The sequence below is a fragment of the Pezoporus flaviventris genome, unplaced genomic scaffold (assembly GCF_033815535.1).
Source record: "Pezoporus flaviventris isolate CSIRO_AGI_PZ_B2104156 unplaced genomic scaffold, CSIRO_AGI_Pfla_v1 ptg000037l, whole genome shotgun sequence".
Lineage (NCBI taxonomy): Eukaryota > Metazoa > Chordata > Aves > Psittaciformes > Psittacidae > Pezoporus > Pezoporus flaviventris.
The window spans coordinates 4,247,132-4,265,209 of NW_026892585.1; the positions used below are offsets into that span (position 1 = coordinate 4,247,132).

General features: G+C 43.0%; 1 protein-coding gene across 3 annotated transcripts in view; it reads right to left on the reverse strand.

The window, feature by feature from the left end:
- The window catches only part of TMEM108 (transmembrane protein 108), a 150,631-nt gene extending 134,566 nt beyond the window's left edge, over positions 1 to 16,065 (reverse strand). For 2 of the 3 annotated variants that reach the window (XM_061464556.1, XM_061464555.1), the window contains exon 1: positions 15,971 to 16,065. The gene's annotated coding sequence lies outside the window, so the exon portion shown is untranslated. The remainder of the gene's footprint in view (positions 1 to 15,970) is intronic. The other variant, XM_061464558.1, reaches the window with a different exon arrangement.
- Positions 16,066 to 18,078: the final 2,013 nt, after the last annotated feature.

Below are 18,078 nucleotides of genomic sequence, written 5' to 3' on the forward strand. Positions count from 1 at the left end.
CTGATTATCCACTTAAACTATCAAGTGCCAATTATAAAATGCAGCACCATTAATGTCACAGATGCTTGGATTCAGAGAGAAGCAACCCCAGATCTTGGGGACAATAAGTTGCACTATCGAGGCAGCAGACCTCAGTATGAAATGCCTGTCTCTGATTTCAAATCAATCATTCTGGTGTATAAATGACTCATGCCTGAACTAGACTTCAATTAGTTAGAAATAAAGCACAGTACATGTTTGCTTACAGCACTGCTGCAAACTGGCACTAGGATCACATTCATATAACAGCACTGGCAAGTGCAATTCCTTGGGCAGTCAACAGAAAAGTGCCTCTTTTAAGACCTGTTTTATGGCTCATCCTCATGGAATAAAGTCCCCAAAAATCTTGTTTCCCTTGTGAAGAGAGGGCTGAAAAACTGCAGCAGTTCTGTGGAAAGTGACTTGGGATCCACCCCTGTTCACTTTGCCAGCTGAGCTCCTCAGGCTCAAGCGAATGGCAACCATCCAAAAGCAAAACTCATTCAAAACATTCAGCTCCTGAAGGTGGGGTAAAGTCAACCCAAACCACCGCAGTGGCACTGTCAACATCAATGCGTCTCACTGTACATCCTCACTGCCTATGTCTACATGCCGCAGTAACATCATCTTTCCCATTCTTTCCATACCCTTTAGAGAAAGCCAACCCACTGCACTCTGGGTGCTGGAAATCGGCCATCAATGCTGCTAAATCATTCAAATGGTCACTGGCTTGGTTTTGACAATTCTCAGGCACGCTTTGGGAGTCAGCAATGCGCAGATACCACCCCAAGCAAGCAGTTTGCATGTGACTGTCCTCTAGAAGCTGAAAGAGTTTAATTCTATAGGGATTAGCTGCACGTACCTGTGCTCTGGGTCCAAGTACGACTCTGGAATTGCCAGCCACATTCACCACAGTGAGGGTGGTAAAACACTGGCACAGGTTGTCCAGAGATGTGGTGGATGCCCCCTCCCTGGAGACATTCAAGGCTAGGCTGGATGTGGTTCTGGGCAACCTGATCCAGTTGAAGAGGTCCCTGCTCATTGTAGGGGGTTGGACTGGATGAGCTTTGAAGGTACCTTCCAAACCCAACTATTCTATTCTACTGTTCTGTTCATTAATACTGATGCAGCCATACTGCTACATACATTCCAGCTTCCAGCTGCAGCGCTGTGGCTAATCCCTTACCACACGGCCTAATGGCATAGCACAGGTTGTGGCTCCATCCCAATCATCCAAGAAGAAACATGAATTGAAATACTTGAGAGGCCTGGATGTCTTCTGATCCAGAAACCCAAGTCTTTTCACTCAGCGTGGAGAAGCAAAAGGTTTGCCCCCAGTAGCCAGCAGCTCACCATGGGCCACTCACAATAGAACGACAGAGTCAACTAGGCTGCAAAAGACCTTTAAGATCATCAAGTCCACCAGAGAGAATGCTCTGTCTGGGAAGACAGATGTTTAATCCATTTTCAAGCTCTGACCAACTTTGCCTTAGGTCCCCAGCTGTCTTCCTTTCCCTGTGTATTGCTTTGACAACATTACTTATGTTTGAGAACTACTGCTCCCTTGTACCTTCATGGCTTCTTCAGTCCCCCTTCATGCCATCTGTTACCTCTCACCTGCCTATACAAATAGGCTTCTCACTCAATTGTGCAGTAAAAATACATCAGGGGAACTATCTTCCTTCTCACTTTCTACTCCATCTGAACATCACCGTCACAAAAGACAGCTAAAATTGAGGGAAGAGAAAGAAAAAGAAATTAAAGGAAAAAACATATAGAAGCCAGGGGAATGGGTCCTCTGGTGCTGTGGAAGAGCAGAGTGGTACTATTTTTGGCAGATCACTATAACTTGAATAGTTTTTAAGATAGAGTCATTAAATGGTTTTAAAATGGAGTGATTTGCAAATGGAATTGATAAGCAGGAGGAGAAACAAGTGTTCAGAGCAGAGCTGCTATAATCATCTAAGAAGTGCCATCCTGAAGCTGACCAGCCACCCATCTACCCAGTATTCTGTCTTCAAGGAAGAGCATGCTTGAAAAAGCCTTTTATTTCCCCTCAGGATGTAATCCTTGGCTATTGAGAATCTTTCTTTTTAAAATGCCTGTGGCATAACACTGAGTAAATAGGTAGGACTGTAGCAGAAAGAATGCATTTTGGCCCTAATGACAGGGTAAGAGCACAAAAGGACTTAAAAACCCTCAAGAGATGTCCCCTCCTCCCCACGCTTCCCCCTCTTCCCTCCAGAACTCTGATGTATTAAGCTGAGATTCACCCCACATTTGCTGCCAAGCCAAAGTAACATATAGTAAATGTCCAAAAAGACTTAGAATCATAGCTCCCAGAGGGGTTCTTCCAGTCCTTTCCACAGTGGCAGCAATGCTGGGCTCTGGAACTGCACTATGCCGAGGTGCATGCCTACATTTATTTCTACAGCTGTACCTATGTATATGTAACTCTTCTCATTCAAAGGTCTCGAAGCATCTCGGAAATAACCTGCAGAACCCTCTATTAAATCAGTTAACTTCACCTTCTTATGGATGGGCACATGGGAGAGCAAAGGTACTTTGTGTCACAGAGCACATCAGTCACTCAGCTGGGAAGCTGGGAACTCCAACCCCACCTCCTCCCTTTGCTCAACTTGCCAAGCCACATGCACACCCCTTTCTTCTTATTTCATGAGTGAAGTGCTTGTGTCAGCATAATTCCTTAACAAAAAGGACGAATGGGAATGACTATCCAACATCTCTTTTTAAAGCCAAGCATAAACCTTTCTGGGTTTCCTTTTTTTAATCCTACAGAGATAGTTACCTGGCCAGAATTGAGAAGGATGGGCAAGAAGATTCAGTTCCCCAGAGACAGGAAAAACAATATTCAGTGTATGGATCTGTTACTCAAGCAGGATAAATGCTGGATTGTACATACTTCAGTAACCACTTCTGCTACCTGGCTTAATTCACAAGAGGAGCTATTGAGGCTGAAGTTTTATACTTCTTCTATGCATTTTGCTCTTTTAAATGAATAGAGTAGAAAAACTTTCCACTCAAAGAAGGAGCTCACTTGCAACACTTTCACATTGGGAATTATTTATGGAAGAGACCAAATGCAATCTGGAAATTAATAAACATTATCAAAGTAATCTCGTATATACAATTAAAGGTTTAGTTGAGGACTTAAGACTTGGTGGACTGTGGAAAGGAAGAGAGGAGGAAGGAAAAGCTTCACCTGGATTAAGATGACTTTGTAGGATGAGGTTAGAATGGCAATTTATTCATGAGATGGTTTAGTGTGAGGTGTGGCAGGGGGGTGGAACTGGATGATCTTAAGGTCCTTTCCAACCCAAACCATTCTATCATTCTATGTAGATTAAGAGTTATGAAAAAGGAAAGGACTCGTACTAGAGAGCAGCCTCTCCCCAGACTACAAGGAGGTTAGTAAGTATGGTTACAGAACATTGCTGTTTCCTTAACATGGGACTGAACCCACAGCTTCCCCTGGCTGACAACCTACTCACCACAGAGTTTTCCCAGGAGGTTGAAATGCAAAGCCCCATGTTTACTGCTGAGCCCTAAAAACAACCACTTAATAAACCACCTGGAAAGACTCTGTACAGCTATAAAGGGGCAAGCAGTGAGAGCCTGAGCTAGGAAGTCTCGCTGACTTGAGGCAGAAGTCTTCCAGCAAAGCACATCTTTTCCCTCTACAATCTCTCAGTATATAACCTGCAGCATACCCATTTGGCTGGCTGCCTTCTCCATGCAGTTGCACGGTTACACGGTTAACGTTCAAGAAGCAATGCCTCCACCTTTTCAGACCCTTGTAAGTCAAGGGGTCACACGCTTTCTCTTCCAATTTCATCACCTAGCCATTGAGGTTTTATAAACTGCTCCATTATTACGTGATAAACATAGATTCATCTCTATCAACCCGGCAAGTGTCATTCCACACTGATGAACTGCTTACTGCAACAAAGAACAAACCCCTTATTGCCAGTCATGTAAGAACCTGAACCTTACCTAGGGAGAAAGAGGAAATTATGGGCAATCTGTCTTTCAAGTCACTGAAGAGTGTATTGGGCAAAGCAATATAAAATACGACACCAGGAACAATCCTGCTTTGGCATGGCAATGAATCATGTTATCTATGATCTTTTTCATCATCTACTGTTGAATTATGTGAATTGAAAACAGTGTAAATACACTGTAACAATTAATTTTTCAGAAGAGAGACCTGAAATTGCTGGTATTTCCTTTAACAGACTAGAACAGATAAATTAGTCCTGAAACTGGATTCTGATACTCCTGTTCACCCCAAATAGTAAACTGACCAAAGCCAACCTACTGCAGTAAGTGTGGGAGAATATCTGAAAGAACATTGGCCTAAGTATGCAGCTATGAAATTATACGATCCTGAATCAAGAATAAGCTCTAGAAAGTTGTATAGTTTTCAAGGTAATTTATTATCTTAGACTTTTCTGGCACTCTGCAGTTAGCTATTATATTTTGAATTATATCTTCACTGAATAAAGGAGAATAAAAATATTAATAGTTGAATTCTTCCTATTAAAACTAGAGAGTGGAGAAAAAAAAGCTCTGGAGAGGATTTACTATTACCTGCCATTTGTCACTGATGTTCTTGGAGTGTTCATTAGGTCTTTTTTGATCTAAAGTACACTATAACATATCAGCCTTTTAAATACACTAAAGTGATGCAGGAATCAAGAGATGATGTTCTTCAGAAGACTGCTAGAGTATGGTAACAAACCACCACTGTTGCACTGCAAAATGACGGAAGAAATCCTAACTTTGGGCAAATCAGAATTTTCAAATATGCTAAACAATGTTGTGCATTACAGAAAACAACAAAAATATATCATCTCCAAGAGAAGAATTACAACTAAAGACACTGCAAAACCACTGCAATTAAAACTATGATCATTAACAGTACAGGGCCAAAATCTCATACTGACTCGTGAAGGGAATATCTGATCCGTGTTTCTTCAAACAGTTCTGAAACAGAAACCAAAAGCTGCTTTATCCCAATAAATAACACTTTCTGGAGAAGACCGTTCTACAACAACTTTATCCACACTTTGGAGTTTTATCGTTTTGGAGTCAAGAAACAAGCACCATGGCCAACAGAGGTCCTGCTTAGTTCAGTGTTCTCTAGGGTCAGTGCAGGACCACGGAGTTTCTAATAAACCCTATTTCCTTGCTATTAAGTCTTTGTCATACTCCTGCGACCAGTCCTGTTCCAATCTGTTCTGTTCAAATCATTGAGTACAACTGTACAAATATAGCCAACACCATTTCAATGATTAACTCAATAGAAAGGTTACTTCATAGAATCATAGAATAGTTAGGGTTGGAAAGGACCTTAAGATCATCCTGTTCCAACCCCCCTCCCATGGACAGGGACACCTCACGCTAAACCATCTCACCCAAGGCCTCGTCCAACCTGGTCTTGAACACTGCCACGGATGGAGCATTCACAGCCTCCCTGGGCAACCCATTCCAGTGCCTCACCACCCTTACAGGAAAGAATTTCCTCCTTATATCCAATCTAAACTTCCCCTGTTTAAGTTTTAACCCGTTACCCCTTGTCCTATCACTACAGTCTCTAATGAAGAGTCCCTCCCCAGCATCCCTATTCCATTGATTCCCTATGCTTCTTTCAAAAATACTTCAGCTGTAGCCTGTTTTCTGCAGTCCTGATACAGCACATATTACATATATAGCAAAAAAATCACCGTCCAAAATACAGAAACAGAGAGTGAAAATCAATTCAGCCCGGGATACATCCCAGAAGCCACTCCACATCTATGCAATGATCTTGTATCTCTTTAAGAGTTCTTGTCTCTACCCACCCAGCAGTATGGCATGAGTTCATTTCTGTGCGATTGATCAGTATTTGTGGCCAGCCTGTTATTTCGGATGATGGAGATGTTGCAGCAAAGCAGTGAGAAGCCAGCTATTTAATAACAGCAATCAGGCAATCCCTCTCAAAGTAAGAAACTAAGCTTTTGTTCATTGATTTTCCCATCACATTGTGGGTGCTATGAGGGAGGTTCAAACAGAACCCCCCTGCACAGCTAGTCTGTACTTAGAAAGGTCTGCAGTGCCAGAATGCAAAGTGGTGGATTACTTCTGACCTTTGCCTAGTTACATGATTACCCAGCTGCCAGCTACAGACAGTAAGCTTCAATGATAAGGAATCAGCTTGAACCCTGCTTTGGTGGTCATGTTTTGCAAGTTCTGTTCCCTTTATAATGGTAGGGAAAACCCTGTATTAGACCTGATGTGACAGACCCAACATATTATAGTGGAGCTGTGCAGGCTCTCTCGAGAATGAGCCTCTAAGCTTCTAACATATGTACATGAAAAGAGGGTCATGAAACGGGTGGGAAACAAAAGATGGTGGTGGTGTTTTGGCTGTATTTCAACAAACTAACAACCACCTTGCCTTGCACATTGGTAAGGGCATTCTGTCAAAGAAGGTGCCCAAGTGTTGTCAATGCTCATGCACTGCAGCCTGCACGGCAAGCATCAGCTCAGTATGATCTCTAGTATAGCTAACTTAAAAAGAAAGACAGTGCCAACCCCCTGTGGAAGAGATTTATGAGCGCAATTACCCTTCACTTAGAAGTTGGTTTAGGGCCAGACTGTTTCTCTGCAACAAAGGTAGAAAGAAGGTTGGTTAAAGCAGACAAACAGCACAAGGTCCTCAGGGAGGAAACACTGCCCAATGATGAAATCACCCTCCCAGGAGCTGAGCCTCCTGATTTCTATTTTGGGCATGCCTGTTGTCATAGCATTAAGACCTTGGGAAGAGGATCTATGACACGTGATGAGGCTAGCTTCCATGACTTTAGCCAACATCATACTTGTCAATAGCTGCACTAATGACACTATGACTACTCACCGAGCACTGCCTGGCCTAAGGCAGACACTGCCTCAGAAGGATATTGTGAAGTTTAAGTAAGGCACACAACATACTCAGCAAGCCTGAGCCTAGTCATCACTGCAAGGTAGCACGCCACAGCTACAGAGCACTGCTGCTGGTAGCTGGCAGAAAAATAGCCATGTTCCACTTGTTTCAATAGAACTGAGTATTTGCTGTAAAAGGTTCTTAATGGCAGGTTTTCGATGTCCCCATGGGTTGTCATCCATATCAGATTTCAGGATATTAGATTAAGGAAAAAGCTTATGTTACTTGTGAAGAGTGTGAAAATTCTCTTCCCACTCCCTCAACACCTTCCCCAACTCTGCCTCCTGAGCTCCCGCCTCGGAACCAAACCGGCTGTGCTATCAGACTGGGTGCTAGACTGCTTTTGTACTATCAGTTGCCGATATCCAAACCCACCTCTTCTCTTGAGAAAGACTCACTGCTGAGAGCCATGCATCCAAAGCTAAGCCTTATCAAGCCCTGCTGGGACACTGTACCCTGTGGACTGGGGGTTGGAACCAGATGATCTTAAGGTCCTTTCCAACCCTAACTCTATGATTCTATGAGCCTGAAAACTAAACACATATTGGGAAGTAGCCAATTATCTATTTCTGATCTTAGAATATCAAATGGGTAGAGGTTTTTATCTAACACCTTGTATGTTCCAGACAGAAGAGCTTTCATCTACAAGTCTTAAAGCACTTCCCAAACACACCTCTGCGCAGCAACATCACACCTTCCATGGGAATACACCGCTACAGAGAAGATGTGTTGCTGTCAATGATAGTGGACAGGTCCTAATGGTAGCCTTCAAATCAGTCATGGCTAGCTGCCCAGTGCAATTATCAGAATTACACTGAGCGAAAACCTATGTCTGGGGTTTTTAGAGGTCCTAAAAGCTTTCTAAATTAGTGCATTTACTAGCCTGGTACACAGCAGGCTGGATGGAAGTTGCAGTACCATTCTCCTCAATTGCACTCAATTACTTCTTTCCCTGTGAAGAATTACAAGAACTTAAGAAATGGATCTTCGATATGAAGACAAATTTCCCTCGGGGAACTACATTTGTTCAACCTACACCTTTCCACGTTCCCGTTTGCTCCACTGGGACAGACACGCAGCTTAGAGAAGCCTGTGCCTCTAGTATCTGAAGCAGTTAGAAATGTTTTGCAGATCTTTAGGGAAAGATCTGCAGGAAAATAGGCAGAATGGCTTCCTCTATACCTGAACGTTTGTACTGACCAGTGCAGACAGTCTTCATACTTGAGAGTCAACACTCTAGGGAAGTTTTTTAAAGGAACGTGTTCCTAACAGGTTTTATCACATCACTTTTCTACCAGTGCAGGAGAAAAAATGACAACACTTCTTTCCCAGAAGCTGCTTATGTGAGGAGAGAAGAAAGGGCTATTTCATTAGGACTGCTCAGTTCTGATCTGCCATGTGTACAGCATGAGGCTCAGGTCACTCCATTTTGCTCTTTTTTTTCCACAGAATCATAGAATAGTTAGGGTTGGAAAGGACCTTAAGATCATCCAGTTCCAACCCCTCTCCCATGGGCAGGGACACCTCACACTAAACCATATCACCCAAGGCCTTGTCCAGCCTGGTCTTGAACACTGCCAAGGATGGAGCATTCACAACCTCCCTGGGCAACCCATTCCAGTGCCTCACCACCCTTACAGGAAAGAACTTCCTCCTTATATCCAATCTAAACTTCCCCTGTTTCAGTTTTAACCTGTTATCCCTTGTCCTATCACTACTACTTTCCCTGAAGATAAGCGGTGCCCCTTACATCAGAGAGAACACCGGTATTCAGATTTCTCACCCTATTGCTGGATGAGGGACTGAAAATTGCCACCTCCATTCTTGCCAACATTCCTTTAACGAGTTCCCAATTTCCTTCACACCTCCACACCTGGAAATTAGGTGTCCTGCAACTTGAATCATGAGCGCAGCAACGTTAAACTATAAAAGATGCTGGATGGAACAAGAGTAGAAACTTTAAAGAACACAATGTCACTGGGAAGTTACGTACACACATGAGGAGCACAAAGCACCGTTTTCATGCAAGTGAAGCTGCAAGAGGCAGGTATGGTGTTATACATGCCTGTCTAGTAAGTTTAGCACAAGAGACTAGGAATGCTACTACATTTCCTTGTAGATGAAGAGACACCATGCAAATCTATTTGATCTTAAAGGAGGCAAGACAATAAAAAGCTAACTACCAACATGAAAATATGTTTGGTTTTTTGTGACCAAGAAGCAGAATGTTCTCATTTCTCTACATAGGAAAAGTTCAAGAGGTGACAGAGTCCCAGAAGAGAAAGACAAAGAAGATCCCACTTAGTGTAAAGCTGGATAAAAGCAGATTGATCACCTGTAAGCAGACAACTTAAATTGACCTAGAAAGGCACAGCAAGATGAAGGAAGGATTTCAACAGCCTAAGGGGAAAGGTGGAAGATGTCAAATTCTTCCAAAGGGGAAACCTAAGGCATGACATGAACATATTGAGTTTGAGAGATAAGGGAAGATGTAAGCTGCTGCGAAGAAACAGAAACCTGAAGAACACTGTGTTACGACATTGCTAAGGAGAGTCCAAAATAAGAGTGGTCTGGTGGTTTCTGCCAATTGGTACCTGACAGCCTCCGTTCTGAAAGCTACCGGGTTGCAGGGCAGAATCAGGAAATAAAGTAGATGATGTGCACCTAAGACAGTAGCACGTTAAGAGAGATTCGACATAAGGACATGAAGACCAGATCTGAAAAGAGGAATCGGCAACTGCCAATCAGTGAGCCTCCTGTGACAGGCAAAACATTCTTCAATGTAAAGCAAAGAGCTGGCAACAAGATTTTGCCTGCACCGTTTTTGGTGAACAGTTGCCTCCACCGGATGGTAACACAGCAGCAGCTAACAGGTCAAATCAGAAAGGAGAACAGTACAAGGTGACTCCTTAAAGTCATTCTTGGCTTTGAAAGTCTCTTCTGGAGAATGGTGTGGAAAAGACTCAGCATAAAAGGCAAAGCAGATGAACCACCTCAAATTTATAGATAATATACCCTACCTCCAAGATCTGGCTAAGCTGAGCAAGGAAAGCCAGCCATAGAGGCAGCTAGGTGAGCAAAACATACAGTTCTTCAGAGCATTCAGCAAAATGACTGGGACAGAGAATGTAACATTCTAAACCAGGATCAGACCATCTCTGCTCTGAATAGCTATAAAAGAAAGCAGGAATTATGCCAATGAGGTAATCAAAAGACAACCCCAATAGGGGATTTAGGAGATTAAATACTTTGTTGGTAGTTCATTCAGATGTCTAGACAAAGCTGCCTGCTGACTGGGTCGTTCAAACTAGACCAAAGTCATAGGATAACAGCACTTTACATCTTTAACAACACAGATCTTCAGCAACTGCACATGATTCCCCCCCCCCCCATTTCATTCCCAAAGTCATACAAAGCTAATGCCATTACTCCATTTAACCAAAGGAAAGATTTAAGGTGGGTAAATTAGGTAATTTGGCTAAAGCCATACAAAAACCCCCAATCAGACCTTGTGCTTAAGACCATGCTCCAGACCAACTTTGTCTCGCTCTCTAGCAAAAGAAATCACCATTCCTCCTTCTGACATAGTTTATCATGTATCCCATTTTCCCATGGCTTTCAATACGCCTTTAGAAAGATGCCAACAACTTAAATCAGGACCCCACACCAAAATGCATGAAAACATGCTTTTATAGAACATTTAGAAGCCAAACTCTTTCCCCACTTTCTAAGCACTTTTATTCAGCACTCAGCTAGCTCTCTACAGCTATAAACAACTCCAGCTATGTGCAGGAGAGGATGCTGGCTTTCACTTGCAAAACTTCACATGATGTGCTTCTGCCTTCCTACTCCTGAGCATTCCTTTGACTTTTTAGAGCAGCTGCTGGCATGCAAAGAGCTGAAAGGCACTCGTTTCAAAAAGGGTTTTACTTTGCATTTGCTTTTACAAAGGCTTGCTCAAGCAGTAGACATCTAACTAAATCTGAGCAATCGGTACATGCATGTAGAGAGGAACAAAACAAAGATAAAAACAGAAACAAAAGTCTTCTGCCACAAATAGAGCTTTAAAAGCGCACTTTTCATAACCTAACTTGTCATTAACAGTGCAGATATAGAAACACACAAGTCACTCTGGACATCTGTAATAGTTTTTATACTGATTTGATTTCCAGGATGAGGATCTTTATTTACAGAGACTTCTTTAGCCCAAGGTGATTGTGTCGCAGCTGCAGCCTCACCTTTGCAGAGAGATCAGATTTGAAAAGTTCAGTTTGGCCTCTTTTTTTGTAAGCAGCTGAGCTCCAAAACTGAGTCTCTCCTGCATTTCTATAGCTCTCTCTACTCCATTTACTATTTTCAGTTCTCTTCCTGAACAGCAAAAAGTTGAAACGACGCACAACCTTTTCACTCACTTTAAATCTGACCTAGAAACACACAGCTGAAACTCAGACTGATCCTTAATCTAATCAAGGATAGGAATGGCATGGCCTCCCCAGTCTGCAGAAAGATCAGCCCACTGGTGTAAGAGCCCTGAATGAGGAGCCAGGTCTGGCACTTGGTTTTAGGAGTGGAATTTAGTTCTCTGCTTTGCATGATCCTGGGCTAATCTCAGCAGCCATCTGTACCAGGGGTTGGATAAGGGCATTTCCTTACCTCGCATAGCTGATACCGGGTTGCCCTCAAAACCAGGACTTGTTATAGGTTGTAAGGAACCCAAGGCTAAATAAGCCGAGACCTAAAAGTGTCCAAGTTTTTGTTTCTATGTTTGACAAGGAATGAGAGGAAACACTATGCATCCTGCATAACCTAACCACGTACCCAGTTGGTTTTGCCCATACTTATTGACCCTCTTAAATTAGTCTCATGGCAAGTTTACATTTGTAGCAGGTTGCCCAGCTGATTTTACACAATATACCAATTTACTTTTATACCAGCTATTAAACCAGAGGTCACGCTCCCAATCTCCTTACTGGTGAATTCCCACCACACTCGACTGCATTTCACCACCCATAGGGCTTTTTTCACCCATGTTGCACATAATGGTCTCCTACCACCCCAAAAGGAATGTTATTGCTTACTATTAGGAATAATAAACTTGTCAGGGCCAGATCATCAAGTGCAGTGAATTATGCATACTGAATTCCATCAGCATGTTCAATGGCATCAACACAAACAAAACCAACTGATGTCCAATATTAGTAGTAACAAATGGAGGCAAGCACAAACACACCTGATTGTTAGTTGGCTCTGTTACTTCTATCTCTTAAAGTCTGCTTTGACAGGGTTAACTTCTGAAGCTAAGCCCATAAGGATTTAGTTCAGGAAGGATCAAGGACTTTTAGAACGCTCTTGAGTAGCAGCTGGGGATAAACTTTGGCTTGCTAGCTGTTATCTCAACCTTTCACTTCAGGCAGTACTGGGAAACACTGCAAAGCAGAACTTACCACCGGGGACAAGGGATCAAAAGGGCTGAAATTAGAAAAGACAGTTTGGCTTCTTTCAGTTCAAGTGGAAGTATTATGAAAAAGTGTTTTCAATTATGTCACACAGGTCAAGTGTCAGTGCAGTTCATAAGAACTTACTGTGCCAGGAAATGTCAGGACAAATTACACTGCAGGACAGGCAAGCTGTGCATCACCCTGGCTTCCTAAAGGGAAAGGCTTCTGCAAGAAGTCCTCCTGTTTCCGAGCCGATTTAAATCAAACTGCTCCCATTCAAATCAAAACAACACAGGAGTACTATGGTGACAGTACAGGCAAGCCTTTGGATCCATCTCCACTTGGAAGGATGAAAAGCTTTGATTCTCGACCACCTCCAGGCTACAGAGCTGCACATGTAAACGGCTGCCTGAGGGCCCTTGAGGCCATTGCTTACCATGCTGATGAAAAAGGCCTTGCTCTCCTGTGCTCCTGGGTCTGAACCCATCTAATCTTTCTTGCTTCCTTGATCATAAGCCCTCTGCAGAAAGGTGCATTTGCAACTTTTGTTGGACCCGGTGTGGTACCCAGCACAACTGAAGCCTCATCAGCACCTAGGGTCCCTCAGCACTACTAGTAAAAGTGACTAATAGGAACATCAAATTCAGTGTGCCAGAAAGGAGAAAGACAGGAGTAAGTCAGATAAAATAAATTGATCTTTCACATATGGAAACCTTTCAGTGAACTATGGACTCCTACAAAAACGAACTGGTTCTGATTCAGCTGTCCTGAAGTCTGCAAAGAAATGTTGCAGTTATAAGTCACCAGTGCTTCAATACAAAGAACAAACACATACATCTTTATGTTCTGCAGAGAAAACCATCAAGAGTTACAAAACATTTTTATGAGTTGATGGACATTTTTAGTCATTAATACATGATTTCCCAGAAGTTTCCAGGTGCTGCTTCTTCAGGCCTTCATTCCAAAGTTAGATTGCTGAAAACAGCTGAAGCTGACATGGCTTCTGTTAATACCAGAACACCCGTGTTGGGTATAAACCAGAACATAGTCTGTTCCTTCACTTCCTAAGTTACCTTTGATGTTTCTATACCTTCTCAGCTAGAACAGGATAAGCATACCTAGAAGGCCATCAAGAATAATGCCCACAAATAAATGGCAATATAAAAGTCAAGGAATCAAGGTCTGGCTTTGATTTAAGCCACTATTACCTCCAGTTATTTAGTCTATCCTACAGCCCAAATTGAAGAGTCGCTGTAGCAGACCATCTCACATACATTAGAGAGTACACAGCACTGAAAGAGCACTGAAGTTTAAAGTGAAGACAAAGACAGAACAGAGAAGTAGCTAGGCTGCAAGCTCCCATTTCCACACGACAACTCTGCAGGGATAACAGCCTTTGGCAAATGAAACCTAACAAAGCAACTCTCAGGCTCTAACAACATTTTTGCTGTGAATAAGTGCCTATAAATCCACTTAACTAAAGACACTGCAAACGCTCTGCCCCTGTGCATTTTCCCTAGCCACCAGGTCTTTTCTGAAGGGAGTCATTTTATGAGCAAGTCAGTTTGTCATTGACTCGTGTTCTGAATGGCTGGACTTGAGCTATGTTTGGGGAAGCAGAATCTGCCTCCATGTATTCATCCTCTATCCCCAGAACGGCTGCTGCAAGAATGCAAATCTTGTTTGGAAGGATTACTTGCCACGCAACAGCCAGAGGCCTGGGCTAACTGCCATGCTAGGAAGTACAGACTTAGACACTCCGATTCAGAGAATGACATGATTAAGGCAGGCAAGGTGGCAACACAAAATGCCATTCCCATTTCAGATATGTGAAACCAAGGCTGTCATTCCCCTCCCCTCCATTGTATTAGGGATCTGCACTAAAGCTGGGGATTTTGTAACATGTAAGTGCCAAGAAGCTCAAACAAGAAAGCACGAGCCAGGCCAGCGTTTCTACTTGTGGAAGCTGGCAGTAACTGGTGGCAATACAGATACCACTGGAGCACTTGTGTACAGATACCAAGGGTTACACAAGCATCTGGGAAGGGAAATGAACCCTTTAGAGAAGGGTCTGCTATCTAGACCAGATTTTACTGGTTCTCACAGTCTATGTGCATTCCTCCATAACAACCATTACAGAAAATTACTGGAATGTCCCAAGCACTCAAAAGTTTGAGTGTGTTTTTCCTTGCAAGTTGTATTTGCTAGTGCTTATCTTTGCATTTTCTAAGTACTTTGTACATTTTATTCCCGTTATGTCAGCAAGCATCTCCTGTTTCCATAGGATGCAGTGCCAGAGTCTGTTCAATCCCCACCTTAGGGAGAGGATCCCTTCCATTTAGCTCTTCCACGAAAGAATTGGAGGCGAGCATCTCGTGCTCCTGGAAATGGCAGACTGATAACACTGGACCGGTATTTATGAGAACAGCAGACTGCTAACACTGGTGTCCAGTATTTCTGTACAGACAGAAGCAATAGCAGTGCATTGCCCCAGCACAGATGCTTCCCTCATCATGTAACACTGGCTGGTGAAAATGGAGTGACTTCAGGTGAAAGTCCTCTCTTGGTTAAAGCTGAGACCAGCCAAGACCACTTGTAACTGCCCCTTTTTGCAACTGCACAGCTGCCTGATTTGAGCTCTTGAGTAACACAGAGCTGGTGCTGCGGGTATGCATTTGCTCTGTAGCAATCCTGCTTTGATCAGGATCATTATAATGTGAAGTCCCACGCAGCCATCCCTCAGCCACACAGAGCTATCTCACCTTGGAAATGAAAGGCTTGACTTTAAACTTAGTTTGCCTCATTTCTCTCTCTTGTGTTTCTACCGGTTCCAAATAAAATATGGAAAACCCGAGTTTTGTCCCTTCCCTGACAACAGCTCAGTAAAGGACGCACTCAGGACAAGTGACAGCATACCCAGGCTTCAGGCAAAAGATGTCAACAGAACGCATCAAGCGCTCCACCGCCCTGGGCTCAGGGCAATGTGATTAGTTTTTGCTGAAATAGATAGGAAAAGAAAGAAAAATGCAGCAGTTTCTGTAAGCAAACCATAAAGCAATCCTGAAAGGGAAAGAACACCAAGACTCCACACAGAAAATGGCCTAACTTGCATCTCCAGTGAGAGACATTTCCCCCCGATTAAGATCCCACACTGAAGTAGTTCAGGTTTCAAACCTACTTCAATCTACAGCAATTAATAAGCACATAAAAAAGATGCCTTAGGTGAGTGGGAAGGTCTCCTATTAGCACATACTAAAAATAGACAACCTGTAGAGCTATCTGAACAGATGCTTTACATAGTAACTCTTCAAATCATACAGGCCCTGAGGAGCCACATTTGTCATTGACTTTCAAAAGCTGAAGCCATTTTGGGTCTGATTATAGTTCAGTTACACATTCATTGCAGGCCACAGTTATTAGCTTCAGAAAACAAGCTTCACTTGCCATCTTGGGCAGTGCCACAGAAGAGAAGTGCACTGCACCGAAGAGAAACTAAACCAGCAGGAAAAAAAAACCCTTTGGGTCTTACCTTGTAATGGGAAGAGCAGATGCCTTCAAACATATCTATATCCATACAGTCCATTGGTTCAGATCTTCCTGGTAATAGCAATTCTTCCAGCTTCTGCACCCTGTACATTTACAGAAGTGGGTGTGTTAGTCCGAGATGTTTATTCGTCACATTCCACAAAGCATTCAATTTAAATATATATGGCTCTGTGCCATGTGGCTCCTATTGCTCTCCAGAGCTTTCAGTGTAATGGATTACAGACCGCAATACTTCTGCAGGTTATTGATTTGGGGGAATGTAATTAGAGGACTCCAAGATTTCTTTGCAGACTTTCCAGAGTATTACGTTCCATGTGTGTATATCATCTAATGAAGAACATGTTCCTGCCTTATGGAATTCACACACTTTACTGCACACAAAGAAAAGGCCTGATTTGCATCTCTGAATTGTCATTTTCTTTGATTTGTTAAAGGTCAATTCTTGTGGACTGAGTTAATTTCAGTTGAGTTAAATTTTGATATTAGCTCAGGAACAGGGATGCTGCTGATTTGCGACACTGGAGGTTGACAGAATGGCCAAGATTTATGTTCAGCAATTAAGGTAACAAAAAACCCCAGCCCTGCTTCCCAGAAAGTGCCTTTGGACACTGTTCAGAGGTTTTCAGGAGCTGCGTGAATTAGTGGGACAGTGGGAAAAGTCAGTCAGAGGGACTTTTTGGTAGAGCTACTCGGGGAATCACAGTGAGGTTCCTTGAACATATCTGTAGCTGCGGTGCCTCCTGGGTACCTAAATCTGGTCATCCAAACCCAAGCACCAGGTTTTCTGCTTAGCCACTGCAGATTCTATCAGTGAGACTTATGGGGGAAGGCACTTGTATGTGCTTAATTTCCCACTTCAGCCTGTACAGCATGTAGAGCATTACCTGTGCACCTGCTAGCCTGATCCCCTGTATGCAGGATCCATAAGCAGAACACTTTTTCCATGGTGGATTTCACCACAGTTTAATTCCATGAAAGTTTGACTGAACAGAGTGCAGTTACCCATTTCCTGGCAGACAGACAGTGCTCCCTAGTTCAGATCTGACTGGGCTGTGTTCAACTGCTCAAAGCATTCAACTGTTTTATTATGAGTTTTCAGCAGTCACTTACAGTAGCTCCAGTACCACGGCACAGAAAATGGGGTGTATAACACCTGCTGCTCTCCACATTTTGGCTACTGCTGCTTAGAAACTGCCTCTGCTTTCTACAAGCCTCTCAAAGGTTAACACAGCTTCCTGTATATATGGTCTGTAACACACACTTTACCTAGGCTGCTCTCTCCCACCATCTCCTTTTTTACCATGGAAAACTGAAATCTAACTCACTTCATTCCACATGCCTGAACATCAGCAGCAATGAGACCGTATTAACCACCTGTAACCTTGCATCCTGGTGAAAACTCCCACCATGTTCCATGGCAGAGCGGGCATGTCACACACTGATGGCACAACGTACACCTGATTTAACTGCTATTCAAACCTGAAACTCCTGATGGAGACAGAAAATGCCTTGATGCTGAAGATGTTTCAAGTAAGCTGTGCCTCTTCCTCAATGCAGACATGTCTCAGATCTGAAAGGTCATGAACAGTTACCCTATAGACACTGACTGAATCTCCAGATAGCTCCCAACCATATGCAGGATCTCCTTTTCCCCCTGACAACTTTCAGGACTCGATTTCAATGAAGTACAAGCTTTGTCCTTCATAAGTACTGGCTACAATGACTTATCATGGAAAAAAAGACAACACTGATTCTTAGAAATGAAGCATCAGAATGCAAACCGCTAAGGAAAACTGCTAAGAATGCCTCACTCTGCAGCCCCTCTGAACATTTCCATGTTTTCATTCAATCGCTGGATGGAACCTCTCTACTTAGGAGAAAACCTCCCTCTTTGTTGCAGTGGAGCATGTCCACTGGCCTGGGCAATCAGGTTGTATTGAGATTCCACTGTACTTTACAATCATCACATCATGCTTGTGTTGTGATTTCAGCATAACACTGTACCACTCTTCTAAATCAAAATCCAGCATCATGTCAAATACCTCCAAATAAGTAAATCTGGTATTAAGACATTAAATCTTCCTGTGATCT